Source organism: Chroicocephalus ridibundus, chromosome 2 (genome assembly GCF_963924245.1).
Source record: "Chroicocephalus ridibundus chromosome 2, bChrRid1.1, whole genome shotgun sequence".
NCBI lineage: Eukaryota > Metazoa > Chordata > Aves > Charadriiformes > Laridae > Chroicocephalus > Chroicocephalus ridibundus.
This window is the reverse complement of record NC_086285.1, coordinates 86,243,976-86,261,575: the sequence shown is the minus strand read 5'-3', so window position 1 is coordinate 86,261,575 and position 17,600 is coordinate 86,243,976. Positions and strand designations below refer to the sequence as shown.

The window sequence follows — 17,600 nt, the reverse complement described above, 5'->3', positions numbered from 1 at the left end:
AACTGACAGCAGTTCTTGCAGTGGGGCTTCTCCAAAGTTTTGGCAGGAACACGTAATTGTAAAAACAGGTGAAGATGTTCATGGGTTTCAGACAGATAGATAGACAGACAGATAGATAGATAGATAGATAGATACAAAATAAATTGGTAGAAATTTAAATGCCTAAGAGAATTATAGAACCATCAGACTAAGGATTTAATAACTGGTATTTTTTGATGTTTTGTTTTTGATTTATATGTAATATAGTTAGATAGGGTTTGTACATAGTTTTATCTCTGCCTAGTACCATTACATCTAATTCTTTGAGTTATTAAGAAGTTTGATATGTCCCAGGCATGTTGCATTTGTTGCATTTGGGCAAGACATTGAAAAGATGAGCTAGAGTGGAGAGGAGATTACACATTATGTTTGGGGGGGAAGGGTTGGGCGTGGGGGGTAGGATGGGATAATTATCTAGTTGCTCCCCAGAAAACCGAAGTCACTTTACTCTTCCATCTTAGAATATGGTACAACTTTGGTTTGAACAGTTTTCTTCAACAGTATGAAAATAACTTGTGACAAGATCTACTAATTGTATCCCTGCACCACTTCACTGAAGTTGTCTTCTTGGTCCCATGTATCTAGGAGTTAGTCAGATCAGATAACTGGTAAGCAGTTGTTCGAGGTCTTAGATATGTTGTGACAGTCAAATAATACACGGATAAGCAATGCAAAAGGAACATGTCTATCCCCAGAGTGTTCTATATGACCTTCAAAGCAATATCTGCGTGACACATCTGCTTGGAGAGGCTTCTGGCCATGCAATTCAGGAATGATTTTCCTTTTTTTAATAGACACTGTAGAGCTTTTATGCTTTGCTCCAGCTTTGGCAGTGATAAGCAGCTTCATAACAACTGTAATTCTGGCCACTGGTACTTGTTTTATTGTCATAAGATAAAAAAAGAGTACATACTGATAGCATTGCTGCAATTTTGCTGGTTAAATTCTACACTTCACTGCAAGATGCAGTTTGAAAATCATCAAGGAAGTGTTTGATGTACAACAGTGCATAGTATTAATGGGCAAACATCCAAGATTGGGTGCCTTGAACATCATCCAAGCTTACCTGAAGCTGCTTAAATTTTCTGTGTCTCAGCATAGGGCAGGGATCTTGAAAGTAGGTTTCTCTGTAAAATGTTTACTTGTGATTTCATTTAAGAAGATGATTTCCAATGCTGCTTTCCCATACAATGTTGAAAAGGTACTGTCTGTTACAAGTTAAATGACCAAAATATGAAAGATACATTTATATTTTTTAATCTCACTTAAGAAAATGCACCATATGCAGGAATTGTCAGATGATGTAAAAAAAAAAAAATAAAAAAAAATAAAACAAACCAACCAAACAAACAAAACCAAAAAGCCCAATCCAAAACAAACAAAAAACAAACCAACAAAATCCCAAACCCCAAAGCAGTAATGTCCATTCACTTTCACTTAAGTTACAAGTTTTCCTGTGCTTGTCTATGAGCCAATGAGTTTGGTTTTATTTCCAGTTAAAAGTTGCAACATTAATTTCAGAACTGTCCCCACATATATATCAGTACAGATGTGTTGCATAGAACTAAGAACTACTGATGGGACTTAGGAATCAAGGAAAAGCAAAGCGCTACAATGTATTTTCAGTAGTTTTTAGAACTCAGTCTACATACGCTTATGAAAAACGATTTATAGAACAATTAAAAGTAAGATACTGTATTGCTTTTTTGCTTTCTGGCATATATAATTTACATAGGGTACAAAATATTCATACTGTCATTTTAAATATTCTGGGCTGCAAAGAGCTGTTACTACTGATTACTGCACGGTATTAAGAACAAACCTATTGTTTCACTATGTTCAATGAAAAATTTTATTACAATAATTTTTGACAGTTAATTGTGTTCACCTTTGACATCTTGCCCAAAGGTAAATTTGGGGGGTGGGGGATGGGTTGTGTGTGTGGTGGGTTTTTTTGCTTTGTTTTGGTTGTTTTTGTTTTTGTTTGTTTTTTCCTGTTTAATATCTGATAACTGGAGGGCAGAAAAAACCCTCAGAGTCCCATCTCCTAAATCAGTTATAAAGAGTTCGGGGGAGGCGGGGAGAAAGATACATAAATAATTAAGATGTTGCCATAGCTTTGTTACTGCTGTAAGCACATAAATTCTCAGTGTTACAAATCTGCCAAAAGACAATGAGATACTTGTCACCATCAGCTACTCTGAAGGACTTTGTTCACATACTTTATACTCCATGGACCAGTGTTTATAATTGCCGTTCAGAGAAAGATTTGTCCATGCCTTGTTCCAGAGCCAAACATAATCAGTGTTTTGCAAAGCAACAGCATTTTTGGCTCAGTTCTAAATATTTTGAAATTCAAGAAATGCAAAAATTTTAAGAGCTTTTCCCCAAACTGTACTGCATGCTTCAATGGTATTTTTTTGTATGCTGCACAGCAAAGTCTTTCTGCTGTCTCACTGTATTAAAGCGGATGATCTTAACCAAAAACTTCCGATATCAGGGAAAATAACATTTGTTGTTCAGATCCTAGCATCTGATGATCTGCTGATCTGCATTTCTTGGTGGCACCTTTCCCATAACTTGTACCCTCAAGTGGCTTCAGGTCACAAGTGATAAACCCTTCTATGGAACACCAAGAAGATGGCTGGATCCTACATGGCTGTATTGTTAAAAATTGCAAATTAGCTATAACAGGTGTATATATATCTGTGTGGAATACAGACAGTAAAGATTAGGCTTAAATATAGGTAGATGTAGACATATGCACACACACACACACACATATAAATATGTATTTAGGTTTAAACCAGGGATTGTATGGAAATACGAGGAAGCTGCAGGCTGTTCTTTCAATGCAAGTTACATGTCTGGATCCAACATAAACAGGAGGTGTGAAAGACCCCCATATGCTAAGTAATGTTATTTTTTTCCAGTAAAGCAATTAAGAGGAAGAGCTTTTGCTTTTTATTACATTATAATGTGTATTTTAATCTGTGCTATTAACATTTTTCTTTAAAATGTTTTGACAATACATAAATGAAATGCTTTTATAAACTTCTCTATTTCTAACATCTAGACATATGAATGATTCCCTGCGTATATTTTAGAAAAGTATGGAACAGGAAAGAAAATCTTAAGTATTTCTTATTTGAATACATGTCTGAAGAATTGGTTTTTATCAATCTTTAAACATTCATCAGAGACAAATGATTTATTCATGCTTAATAGAGCATCCCAGACTGTTGCAGGTTTCATTAGCTGAAGTTTGAGTGACTTCTGTTTGCCATAATAATACTTTACATTTATACAACAATTTTCATTCAAAAAAAATTCAAATTGCTTTGCATAGTATGTGTATATAAGGGATAAATTAACCAACCAGTAAATTTGAGTTACCTCTGGAGTGAAGCTCTGCAGAAACTTTGTGGCAAGAATCTTGTATGAGTTTAATTTTTATTTTTTTTAATGAAATTTCATTGATTTCTAGGAAGCAGGCCATACAATTGAATTAAACTGTGTTTTATAGAGGAGAAAAGAGTCTTAAAACTAGGGCACTTGGCTCCAAAAAAGAAGTGGTCTCTGTTACTTGCTTCTACCACAGACCTCCTGTCATCTTCAGGCAACTTGCTTAGTCTGATTTGGGCCTTAAATAAAGTCAGGATAACTAATAATTATACCAGCTCAGCTTTAGTGAATGTTCACGTACAGAGTCAATTACTTGAAATGCATGCCAGTCACGGCTAACTTTAGCTACCTTTCAGCAATGACAAAGACTACTTCCACTGATGGTAAGCTAATTTGTATGATGCTGTATTTGCTATGTGCTAGTCACGTAGTTACTGAGGATCATCTACCATGAGTCTGAACTATCGGTTATGTATCTCAGAAATAATACTTGATTTATTTCAGTTTTTGAAAATTTTGATTACTTTACATGAACCTCAAACTGAGGTTGTTTCCTTGTCTATGCAGCAGCAAACACAATGTCTTCAGATCCTGATTGGAATTTCTAGGTGCTGTTTAACGGAACAAAGCTCTTCTTTGCATGTAATAAAATAGTTGCTGTAAGCATGTGTATAAATTCAGACACTATTCAGATCTGTAGTAAAACCAAGAAAAGACATAATTTTTTTTAGCTAAAAAAGAAAAACAAAAGAAAACCAACAGCTTGCCCAGATTATTCTCCTATGTCATGAATGTAGAGCACCACAAAGGGTGTCAGTCCTTTTTTTCTTGTATGAAATTTTCTTTTCTTTTTTTTCTTGAATGGAGCTGGTAGTATTAGAATCTCTCCAAGTGAAACAATGTAAAGTAGCAAGATGGTCAAGTCATCTACCAACATGGGATTTTTTCTCTCAAGGTTGGCAGAAATAAGAAAATTCTTCAAAACCAGAATAGGTGGACATAAATTTTGCATGTCTTTTGACATGGCCTCATGTTTCTCCTGGCCTCACCTCAGCATGCTGCTGCAGTGCTTGTGACCACCTTGCTGTGCTTTACAACAAATTTACAACGAAGGATAACAAGGGCTCTAACCACAGCACCCAAGTTACAGAAAGCAAAAACAGGGGCCATGAGAATGAAGAACTGCCCACTGTAGGTGAAGATCAGATTTGAGACCATGTGAGGAACCCGAAAGTACATAAGTCCATGGGACCTGATGAAATCCATCCACAGGTCCTGACAGAACTGGCGGATTAAATTGCTAAGCCACTTTCCATTATATTTGAAAAGTTGTGGCAGTTTGGTGAAGTTCCTGCTGACTGGGAAAGGGAAAACACAACCCCCATTTTTAAAAAAGGAAAAAAAGGAAGACCTGGGGAACCAGAGGCCCGTCAGTCTGACCTCTGTGCCCAGCAAGATCATGGAGCAGATCCTCCTGGAATCTCTGCTAAGGCACATCAAAAAGAAGGAGGTGATTGGTGACAGCCAACATGGCTTCACCAAAGGCAAGTCATGCCTGACAAATTTGGTGGCCTTCTATGACGTTGCCACAACATTGGTAGATAAGGGGAGAGCAACCGATGTAATCTACCTGGACTTATGCAAATCACTTGACACTGTCCCACATGACATCCTGGTCGCTAAATTGGAAAGGCATGGATTTGATGGATGGACCACTTGGTGGATAAGGAACTGGCTAGATGGCTGCACTAAAAGGGTTGCAGTCAACGGTTCGATGTCCATGTGGAAACCAGTGACGAGTGGTGTTCCTCAGGGGTCAGTACTGGGACCAGTGCTGTTTAACATCTTTGTCAGCAACATGGACAGTGGGATTCAGTGCACACTCAGAAAGTTTGCCAATGAGACCAAGCTGTGTGGCACCGTCAACACACTGGAGGGAAGGGATGCCATCCAGAGGGACCTGGACAGGCTTGAGAGGTGGGCCCATGCAAACCTCATGAAGTTCAACTAGGCCAAGTGCAAGGTCCTGCACCTGGGTCATGGCAATCCCAGGCACAAATACAGGTTGGGTGGAGAATGGCTTGAGAGCAGCCCTGAGGAGAAGGACTTGGGGGTGCTGGTGGATGAGAAACTCAACATGAGCCGGCAATGCCTGCTTGCAGCCCAGAAAGCCAACCACATCCTGGGCTGCATCAAAAGAAGCATGGCCAGCAGGTCAAGGGAGGTGATTCTTCCCCTCTTCTCTCTGGTGAGACCCCACCTGGAGTCCTCAGCACAAGAAGGACATGGACCTGTTGGAATGAGTCCAGCGGAGGGGCACGAAGATGATCAGAGGAGTGCTATCAGGATCAGGAGTGCTCAGAGCACCTCTGCTATGAGGACAGGCTGAGAGAGTTGGGAGTGTTCAGCCTGGAGAAGAGAAGGCTCCAGGGAGACCTTATAGCAGCCTTCCAGTACCTGAAGGGGACTACAGGAAAGATGGGGAGGGACTCTTTATCAGGGAGTGTAGTAATAGGACAAGGGGTAACAGTTTTAAACTGGAAGAGCAGAGATTTAGATTAGATATTAGGGAGAACTTCTTTACTGTGAGGGTGGTGAGGCACTGGAACAGGTTGCCCAGGGAGTTTGTGGGTGCCCCTTCCCTGGAAGTGTTCAAGGCCAGACTGGACGGGGCTTTGAGCAGCCTGGTCTAGTGGGAGGTGTCCCTGCCCATGGCAGGGGGGTTGGAACTAGATGATCTTTAAGGTCCCTTCTAACCCAAACCATTCTATGATTCTATGAATGTATTACTTTTTCTTTCTGCATTTGGCTGTTCAATAGTTATTTCAAAGTCCCACAAGGAACAGTACAAACTTCACAAGTAATTTCACAGGTGCAGTGGTGCAATGATTTTACAGGAACTACTAAAGGCAATAATAGGCAGGACAAATGATATTAGAATTTGGTCCACAGTAACTTCAGGGCAGCTACTCACATGAGTAAATATTTGCAGAATTTAAACTACCTTTCTGTCTCACTTTGTGCAATGAACTCTCATCCAAAAATCCTGGTGACGTACTGTGCCCTTCTGAAAGAAAACTGTGTAAGTTAAGAGCATGTCTATTCTTTATACTTAAGGTTCCTAACAGTGCAATATAACAGTACTCAACAGGATGACGTGGTTTTTTTTCAGCGCTAGCTGCACTGTTGGTCACAGTTACTGGAATAAGTAAATTTAAGCTTTTGGGCATTAGTGGTGCTTCATATTCAGTCTGATCAGCCTGTTAGCTTGACTTAGTAACCCCAAGTTTACTTCAGAGTACTGCGTTCTTCCTGAATGTTGTTCCCTGTTTCTCCTTTGTGGGGCCTGAGATAATTTCAAAACATAACCATCAAACTGGCAGTGGAAGAACTATCTTCTTTTAATTACCTGGGGGTGGAGGAAGAGGGAACCACCAATAAAGATTTATTAGTTTATTTGTGTTATTAAAATGGTCTACACCCAGAATAAATACATTCAAGCAGGATATTTTTTTTTTTTAATGAGACTAGTAACCAGCTAGATCTGTTTAATGCAACTTTCGGTGTGATATCATAGGAAGAAAGAGCCCCCTAATGGCTTCAAGTTATCTAGGAAAATAAAAATAAATTTTCCTTTCTGTGAGTTCAAGCTGAAAAGCAATGCAAATGTAGTTTCAAAAAGGCCAGATTCGTCTTCTTGAGAAAAAGACAATAAACTGAATAAGTTTAAAGTGATGCAAAAGGTACAGATTAACAGCATTGCAGACTTGAAAGAAAATGCACTATTTGTAATATGTAAACTTTTAAAATCTTTCTAATTTGAGTATTTTTCAGCTATTTCTCCTAAATCTGACAAAAGAAGATGCTTACATTGTAAATCTTTAATGCAGAAATGAATAACATTTCATGAGAATAAGCTTAACTAATTGCTTGGGTTTATTTTTTTTATTCTTTTTTTAAATAATGTTCAAATGGAATATTCCCTTTGCAAAAAGAAATACTTTTTAGCATTATTTGGAGTTTCATGTTTAGGCTGTAACCTGAATACTAACAGATACTAATCTGGAGGGAATGATATCACTGTATTTGAAATCACAGAATTAGCTTGATTTTATTTCCAATCACAAAATTATAAGGTCTATTTAAAGAGCACAGGTACAGTAAATAAGGCTTTTCAGAGAGAAAAGAGAGACATGAATAAGAGCTGTAAGAAAGCTTTTGAACATACGTAAAGGATTCTTTTTGCAAGTCAAACTGCATGTGAAATATTCTGAGACAGGCCTTGAGTTTTGTAAGGAGCCAAAGTGAATTAGACATCCAATTATCTTAGCTACTTAGAAAAGTCTGCCTATGTTTGGTAGATCCAGCTCTCGATACCCAGGCCTTTGTCTTACTGTTAAAATTTTCAGTCAGATAATTAAAATGTAAAGGGTCCTCTCCATTATTTATGGTCAGATTCTAACACTGACTCCATAGTCAATGTATGCAGTCCTCACCTCTGGCAATATTTCATGGAGTAAGATACCACTCTATGAAAGCTAAGGTGGCAATATGTGCCGCCAAGTGATTTTCTTGCTACAGGGAAAGAATTTCAGAAGGAAACATTGAAATTGCTGACGTGGATCAACTTTGTATATAAAAAACAACATAGACGTTATTCACAGAGAAAATAAAAAGAAATAAAACAACACAGATGCTGTAGTTTAAGTAAGCCTTTGGTTTTGGCTCATCAGTTTAATTCTTGTTTTGCCAGTGCTTATTCATGTAACACATTACAGAAGATGAAGCTGTCTCTTAAGCCTTGCATATTTTGTTCACGTGGTCACTTAGGGACCCCTTCAAATTATTGTTAGTTTAAAAAAAAATAATATATGCCCAAGATCCCCAACATTTATAATGGCTTTTACAAATTATAAATAATAATTTTGGTAATCATGGGAATTTCACTTCATATTTGTGATTTTGAGATATCACTAAGTATTTGACTATGGTGCTTTATAGAAACATATCAAAAATACCTGAATAGAGAAAGAGAAGGAAGTGCTTTTCTGTATGTGTGACGTTTTTGTCATTGGATAAAATGGATTACACTTAGGTGCATAGTCTAGCAGCAATAGCCTGCTGTAAGCAGTTTCTCAACAGGACAAAGCATTGGAAAGTTGTACTTGGCTGGGTGCTTAAGTGCTTGGGTTAGTAGGCTGATGCCTCTACTTCATTCAGAGGGAGTAATCAGAATAGCTGGTATATGAAAAATTCCTTTCAGTTTGGAGCAAGCAGCAGAGTGCATGAACTGATGAGTAAGGAGGTGCAGATTATCACAGTTGGAAGGAGTGTGTTACTAATGAAGTGACACTGCTGTCGTCTTACTGTTATGCTCCCATGGCCTGTAAACCCCGAGTCAATGAACTTCCTGACTTGCAACGTAACCAAAAGCTGGGTTATTTCAGTTTTAGCCTATCACCTTCAAAATCACAGCAACCTATCACCTATTACAGCAAAACCATTTTCAACACAGCCGAAGGAGATATAAAGTTTACGTAGAGCTAGGCTGTTAGGAGACAGTGGTGTCAATGTCACATCAAAACAGGCAATCGGTCCATGGAATTGCGGCTTCAAACATGCAGCACAGCACTACAGAACACCCTAGGTTTCATATTTCAGATCATAAGCCTTGATCTTTGCTTTGCAGGCAGAATGTTAGCAATGACTACTGTATGTATAAAAAGATGGCAGTCTAATGCCACATTATTTAAAGCAGATCATTGCGCAGCAGCGGTAAGCTTGCAGTCAAAAGACAGATACTGTTTCAAACTACTGACAAGCACTAAGAAATCCTCCAGGTAAATGTTCTCTCTACCTGGCTTCACAACGTGTACAATAACGAATTAATAATATGAGAGATCTTATGTGTTGTTATTACTCGAGACTGCTTAGCATGTGCGGGACAAGTTACAATAAAACACCACAGAAGTACTTAGAAATCATCTTTTCTGGATGCTTCATTCCCATTTCCTTGAAGGGTTAAGTGTGATAAATACAATGCACAAACCATGTCCTTTTCTTAATTGCCTTCGGGTGTGCATAATATCTCATACATATCATCTGTGAGTGAAGGAAATTTAAGTGCAATAAATGCATTCTATAAACAGATGTCAAAGCTTGTATTTAGCATGCAACATACAAAAGGAATAATTCATTTTTTAGCTGCTCAGAAAAGCAAAGGATAATTTCCTTACCTGGAAGATCAAACTCTGCATATCATCAGTACTATGTGAGCTAAGGGGACAGGATAAATTTTTGTCTTCCGTAATAAGCCTTTCTTCAGAGATGCAGAACATGAGGTGTAATTATAAGTAAAATGAACTATTCCAATGTCCAGTCTGTTATCAGTTGCATTGGCTTAGAGCTGGCATCCTCTTGCAAATGAAAAAAGGTAGCTCAGCAAGTTGTCCACTGAAGGAGCTCGATATCAGTGTTATCAGGCACCAGCAGTCACATACTGATGCTATAGTGTGTACAGTCTCCCTCTATTGCGCGCTTTCTCTCGCTTGCTCTCCCTCTCTCTCCCCCTGACGTTCACTCAGCTCCGAGTCTGAGCTCCTTCTGCTGCTGTATAATCAATCCAGCCTGTCTGAATCTATTAGGCCTCTATTTAACCAGCCAATCAATAGCACAGATTCCGCTGCTGCTCCCCAGGGCCTTTTCCAGGAGTGGTACAAACAATAAGAGTTTGGCCAGCAGTTTAAGCAAGTATTTTTCATTATTTCATCTCCCTTAAAGAAAAATTGTTTAGGAGAGCCCAGGTTCAAAGCTATCTTTCTCTCTGTGTTTTTTTCAGGAGACATATAAACATGCACGTTGTACTGCACTAGCATTCTGAACATTTTTAAATTTTTACCCCTTCTATGTGTTTTAGAATACATATCAAAAAATAAAAAAAAGAAAAGAAAATACATACACATGCTATCCCCACTCCACATCTACAAATAAACCTGCACAGCAAGCCTCAGGCTTCGCGTTCTGAAAAATCCAGCGGCAAGTTTTGTAACTTAGAACTGTTTATGGCAAATATGGAAATTAAGCACAAACCAAGAAGCAGAACAATTGTGCTTCACAGACTGTGCTTCTAACCCCTGTCATTTTGAACTACCTTCTTTCCTACACTGATTATGCTTCAGGTTGTGTGGTTATTTTAATGTTTTTTAAGAATTTGTCTGTAAGGAAACAATCCAGGTTCAGATACAGGAGGAACTGGAGATACAATATCTGTTCAGCAACAAACTCATATGGGTCAGCTTTTACTGCTAGAACAGTGACCTGAACTAACTGAAACATGGAGTTAGCAACAAATAGGTGTTGTACTTTATAAGCATACCCTATCTTCTACTGCATTGTGTTCCCCACTTATGCAAGCAGTAGACTGTCCTTTAGTATTCTAACACAACCTTTCAGGATAGGTATTGGGTAAAGTAAGTATTTTTATCGCAAAAGACTAAAATTCTTTTTTTTTTAAATTTTTTAAATTTATTTATTTAGGGGCAGTAAATCAAGTAAATCATAATAACATTGATTTGCAACCTGGTCATTCTGTTTGCATTTCAAAATTATCAACCAATTTTCATGCAGATGCAAACTGTGGGAAATTACCTACATACCTAAGTCCATAGTGTAGGTTTCATCAGTCACAGGTGCTTCCACATATCAGCATATTGACGCTATTATGTTGCTGTTCTATCATTTGAAACAGCAACTGTAACTAAAGAACAACATGAGTACAATGATTTTCTAGTTAACCTACTGTCCCGTTCTTGGTGGTGCCCTCATACATGATTCTTGCAGGAATTCATCTGATTGCTGCCAAAGAATCCAGAAACAAAATGAGAGCTTTGATTTTTTGTCTCTTCAGTGTTTGGATTGGATCCATCAGTCTAAGCATCTCTCCACACATTCATTGCATTAAGGCCTTGTGCCAGGGATCCTGTCCTGAGAACCAGAACTTGCAGTCCAACTGCTTATTCGATGGCTAAAATTGCCTTCTTAGAGAGAAAGCATAGGTCAAACCTCTTACTGAAGTACGAGAACTGTAGTCTAACTTCAGAATCCAACATAAGCACATGAGCAAGTAGATGTGCTCATAATTAAACGAAAGTTTCTTGTGACAACCTGGCTGATGGGGGTTTCTACTTGACTTACATGATTTCTTCTGCAAGCTCTTAAAAGTGTTTAAAAAGGGTTGTTCCTTTCCAGCTCCTTTATCAGAGCATGTTTACAGAGCCCTGTCATATGGTTTATGGTCTACGTAGCCTACCCAGCAATCCATACTTCTTGGACAAACACAGGCTACTGCTACCAAGTCATCTATTTTATGTTATTAGTCTCTTGAAAATTGTAGACAAAGACTTAAAGGCAAAGACAGCACAAAGAAAAAGACCCACTATTAAACTGGAGTTTACAACACAAGAAAGTAATGTATGGTGTTCATAAACAATAAGGGGTACCTCTAAGCCTATTCAGAGATACAGAGTTACCAGGAAAACATTTTGGTCTAGTCTGAGTCTTTGCACAAGTGTATGTGTAAGGTCATATAATGGCAGAAAATAGCAATACGTTTATGCAGTTGAATCTCTTTTAACGCACATACAAAAAAATTTCCAGGAAACAACCAATGAAGTTACAGTATCCACAGCAAGTTCAGCTCATCCCTTCTTAATGTGAAACATCACAGTATCAACTAATAATCTGATTCTTCAGTTACATATAGAATACCTCATTAAATGCAGCTACAAAACACGTATAACAGATGTCTCAAGAGTTTTGAGTGGTCTGCATCAGCTGAGTGGTGTTCATGGGTAAAGAAAAAGATTAAAATGCGTAAATACAAATAAACATAGAATTATGATCATACAGTTGTGCGAGTGAAGATCTGGTAATGAAAGTTTATAAAGGTCTATATAGTCCTATATGTTGGAAGAAGGGCAATAAGGGTGGATGGTGTTCTGCCCTTAGGGGGAGGGTGGGAGCAGAGAGGGGTAAGGCTGTGCAAAGTTCATTCTAGATCTCTGTGAGAAGGACCCAATAGCAAACGGTGTAATACAAGAGCTGTTTTAATAAGAGAGAATAAAGACAACTATAGGTAGAGAGTAAATCTTGCATCCCTCATATGCTGGCAACCCTTCTTTCATACAGCATGGACCATGGGTGGATTTTCCTCCAGCAGGCTGTGCAGATCCCATCCATGGAGAGATCCTTTTCTCCCTACCATGCTGCTGTGGCTATTATTTTGTGTAACAAACAGAATTGCATACCATCTCCTGACACGTTGGGCTGTAATTTCTGTTGTAACAACCACCAGCACAGCACAGACTGGCACGAGGCACGCCGACAGGTTCCCTTAAAGCAGATGCTTATGCTAACATGTGGGCTGCTCAAGCCCTAAGTATGGCACCCAATAGAGCAGACACAGACTGCTAACAATGTCGAATACAATGTCTTCCACAAGGCTCCCAGCACAGATGGGAGAAACATGTTTGCAGAATTCAGAGTGGAAGGAGCTCACTTTCCAAATACCCTTTTGAATTTTTTTCTTCCTGACAAAGTCACAACTTCTTTCTGCATCTAATCTAATCTAGCCCATGCAAACCAAACAGTAGTGATATGTGAGGTATTATTACAAAAATATACATTGTGCAGTTTGGTATTTTAGTGTTTGCTTTTTGCTTTTCAGCTGACGGTAAGACTGTCATGGTCTCATTTTTAAAAAGAAGATGACTGTAAATCTCAGGAGCTGGCCTTTTATGCAAACACTGAATTAATGGCTTGGGTGTCCACCTACTTTTCATTTTATTTTGCTTAATTTGGGGAAAAATAAGATACAATTATGTCATAGAACACTTCTTTTTGTGAGTGCTGGAGTTTTATATATTATTAAGTGTAATTCTCTATGAGAAATCGGTTTTCACTATTTCAGATTTAATTAACAAAGAGGAAATACACATGCTTCCTACCTCATGATTCCAACAATAATCAAGGTAATTCTTCTGTAACTGAGTAATCAACGGAAAGCCAGAATATGCAGTTCTGTAAGACTAAATCTTGCCAACATCTAATGATGGAATAGCAGATGTTGCCTATTCATAGAGGTGCCTTTGATGGATTCCCTCATGATAAAAATAAAAATAGAAGTCAAGGTTGTACATTTGATAGCTTTCCCTGGAAAGAATGAATTAAATGGGCTTTCTACATCGAACCTAAACACTGGTTCTATTAATTGAACTATTGCTGAGTGATATTTTTATGATATAGTTAACATTCAGGTTTCAAGTCAAGTCCCACCAAGTCTTAACACATTCTTGAAGTGCTCAGGCTATTCACATGCTTAAAATTGGGTACTGCACACTCTGACATGCAATGTAGAAACCTAAAACGTTATTTATAGTTTTACTGATACTTAGAAAAAGTCTCTTTCAACAGATCGGGTACTAATCTCTTTAAAAATTGTTTTAAATGCTTGAATGTAAATGCAATGATACTAAAGGTAGATTTTGTCAATCTTATTTCATTTTTCCTTAGAAAAAAATCCATTGCAGATCCTAAAGGGCTCACTTAGGAAAGAAGACAAGATACAGGATATGAGAGATAAATAAGATATCAATACATAATTTCTTGTGTTCTATACAGTATTTCTCATAGAGTAGGTAAATATGTTACAATTTTACTTGAAAGCTTTCTTTTTGTTTCAAGCTATAGAAGTAGTATTTAATTTTTGTAGGTACTCAATTCAGTTCCTGTAAACATGCTGGAGAATAAGAGAAGGTAAATCTCCATTTATTAAAGACTTTGACTTTAGCCATGAAAGTTATGTATACAAACCTGATGCAATGGAATACATGTCCATAAAACACAATATACCTTATTTTCTATCTGAATGTTTTAGTGAGCTTCAGGATGAACATTGCTATAAAAATGCAAACTAATATAATTGAAATTATTTATTATCATCACTGTTAATATTTATTGTATTATGATACTTCTAGGTCAGACATAATTCTCTTGAAAAGGCGGTGATACAGTATTGGTGAGGAGAAACTTATTTACACTTACAAAACAATTTTTAATGTGTAACTTTTCTAGGGCTAGATTTATCCTCTGCTTCTCCATGCAAGGTTTAGAATCATCCATTCCAAGTTTAGAAATGTTTATCTGGGAATTTACCAGATCTACTTTAAATTCATATCTCCGTATGATATAGTTAACAAAATAGGAATTGGTCTTTTTCATAGACTTCAGAACCTTCAAAGGGCAACGCTGATGTTAGTGAATTAAATGGGCTGTACTAGCCTCAAGGGCAGGGGAAATGGAAATGCTCACATGCATATAGCTAAACATTTTTTCTTCCCCAAATTACCATGGCCACATCCAAGCTACCTCTTGAAAATGTTCATGATAATTTCTGAATTTTGTATAAGCCTTGTTTCAAAGACTTAGCCTAGGCCAAAACTTTTTTAGACGTTTAAAAATACAGGCAATTACTGAATTCATTTATGCAAATTTCTTGAGTCCCAGTACAATACAATTAAACTTCTCTGAGTTTTACAGTAAAACAGGGAAAAATTGATTACTGTATTTAAAAATAATGGGATCTTCATGAAAATTCACAGCTGCTAAAAGGCCTCTAGCTTCACAAATTAAATATTTGCATGGAGACCCAATTCTCATTGCAAGTAGTTTCTGTTCCCTAAAACACTGACAGTAGTGAAGTCTGAAAGTGACTTCAGTAACATACATATCTCACTAAGATACGTTGACTCTGGCAGTATGAGCTTCAGCCAATGACTGCAGATCCCAGCATGCCAGCTGGTTTTTGTTTGTTTGTTTGTTAGTTAGTTTAAAATTCAAAATGTTGTTAAGGACAAAAAGGAAACACTCTACTCCCATGCCAGTCTTTGCCCCAACTTTTGTCATCCCATGCCTGTGCTTTCCATCCTCCTACATGTCCACTTCTCAAGGGCTCTGCTATCATACCAGGCTATCTTACATCATTATTGTCTGCTTGTAAATAACTAATTCTAAACAGAATAACTATTTATTGTTACTATGCTTATAAAACTAAGGTTGCACTATACAAAGATAAGCAAAATGAATTAGCCATAGCCACTTTGTCTCAAAAAAAAAAAAAAGCTGCTATAGTTAAGCAAGCTAAAACAAAGTTTGGGTTCAGACAAAGCAAGGCTGACAAACCTGAGTTCTGAGGAGCAGCAAATTTGATACAAGGTCTGAGGCCTGTCACTAGCAATGGCAACGCTGTATGATGGGGCTGCAGCTTATAGAAATTTTCTCACCGCCTGTACTTACATAGTTTCATTGTTCTTGGTACTGAATTCTTGCAAAATAGAGGTAATTTAGTTGTATTGCCATTGTCTTCAAGTTCAGCTCCCAAGTGCAAGAGACACATAGTGAAAGATCTTTTTCTAAGACAAAAGGTACTGCAGCTGCCTCAGGAAAATAAATACTTCTCATGAGGCGTGAAGTCTGTTTTCATTAAGGATCAAAAGCTCCATTGGTGGGGTTATGCTAAGTAGCAAAGCCTTGCAAGGCTTACAAGTTCCAGACTAGTAACAACATTGAAAGAAGAACCCAACAGTACAGTCCCTGATTTTGAAGGGAATTAAGAAAGTTACTTTTCCTGCAGTAGCAGTCGCTAGTGGACTGTGTCCTACATCATGTCATGAGGTTGGTGCTCTTCACCTGCGCACTCTCAAGCCTTCCTTATTATGATCGGGTTGGGCTGTCCAAGAAGGTTTATGTATTTTGACTGAATTCACATTATTTGGTGCTTGGTAAGAACTATGAGTTTGTTGTGAGTAGGGTCCTATATCCGTTTTCATATCTTTCCACAACAAATTTTTAATAAAAATGTATTTGTAGATTACATGGCTGTCAGTTTACAATTTGTACTGGTTTTTGGATTGATGTCACTGATTCTTCTGGGACGTGTGTAAAGCTTAAATTTCAGAAGAAAATGTATATGGAGGAAAGTGTTGCTTTAACTTTATTTTTTGTTATTGGTATTGGTACTGCAGTAACATTTAGGAGTCTAGACACTGCACTGTACAATGCTAAATTACAACACAAGAACTTACAGTATAAATAAAATTTTAACTGAAAATGTGCTTACTGCACAATGAGGAGCAAAATATAATTAGTGTTGTAGCACAAATAATATCTCTCCCTATGCTTCCGTGAAATATTTATTGCAATTTGCCATTAAGTGAAGACTGCAGAATTTGGCCTATGTGTATTTCAAAAAAACGGATCTCCTGCAAGCTTTTTGTTAGGATTTCACATTCTGGCAAACTTGACTATCAAAGAATTAGCTTTAGCCTGTGAGATTCCTGTCATTCAATATTTAGACTCACAATATGCAAATATTTTTCTACCGAACAATGAAGACAATAGAAAATATCCAAATGCTCCACACACAAAAGTCAGAGAAACTGATAAAACACAGCTAGTACTCAGAATTGAGCTCTGTATTATATCATCAATTTGAATATATGTTTTTCCTCGTGTATGCCTGAAAAAAAAAAAATCAAAGATACAAACTATGAACTGATCTAATACTTTAAAATAGATTTTGAGTTTATTTCTCTAGCTTGCACAGAACAAGCACAGGAAAACATTACCCTGAATTGCTAATGTATGTTACACTACTGTTGAAAATAGGGCTTAATGTGTGAACGCCTTTACATTGAAGTGAAAGATAACTTGCACACTGGCCCTATGTATTTCCTACAGTATTAAATGATGCGTGCCATGTAGAAGAGAAGACTGCACCCAAACGGCAATGTAGAAACTGATAGCTGTCCCTCGTTGCAAGTATTCACTGACTTTTTCATTTCTTGGACTCATATTCAGTATCTTTCTGATTTCAGCTGGTTTTCCTTGGAAGTTTAATTAAAAAAAAAAAAAAAGGAAAAAAATGTAACAAACCAGTCTCGATTTAAATAGAACCACCTGTCAAATGGAGTAGAATTTACCTACCAAATATATGAGGTGATAATGTACTTCAATATAGTAATAACTACTTATTTAAAATGTGTTTAATACCAAGAAACTTACAAATGTAATGTTGCAAATATTTCTGAACCATATCCAGT

At 37.4% G+C, this 17,600-nt stretch overlaps 1 protein-coding gene across 6 annotated transcripts in view; it reads right to left on the bottom strand.

Moving 5' to 3' along the window:
* CDH18 (cadherin 18) overlaps positions 1–10,012 on the bottom strand; it is a 582,930-nt gene extending 572,918 nt beyond the window's left edge. For all 6 annotated transcript variants that reach the window (XM_063326107.1, XM_063326119.1, XM_063326112.1 and 3 more), the window contains exon 1: positions 9,681–10,012. The gene's annotated coding sequence lies outside the window, so the exon portion shown is untranslated. The remainder of the gene's footprint in view (positions 1–9,680) is intronic.
* Between the last annotated feature and the right edge of the window lie 7,588 nt (positions 10,013–17,600).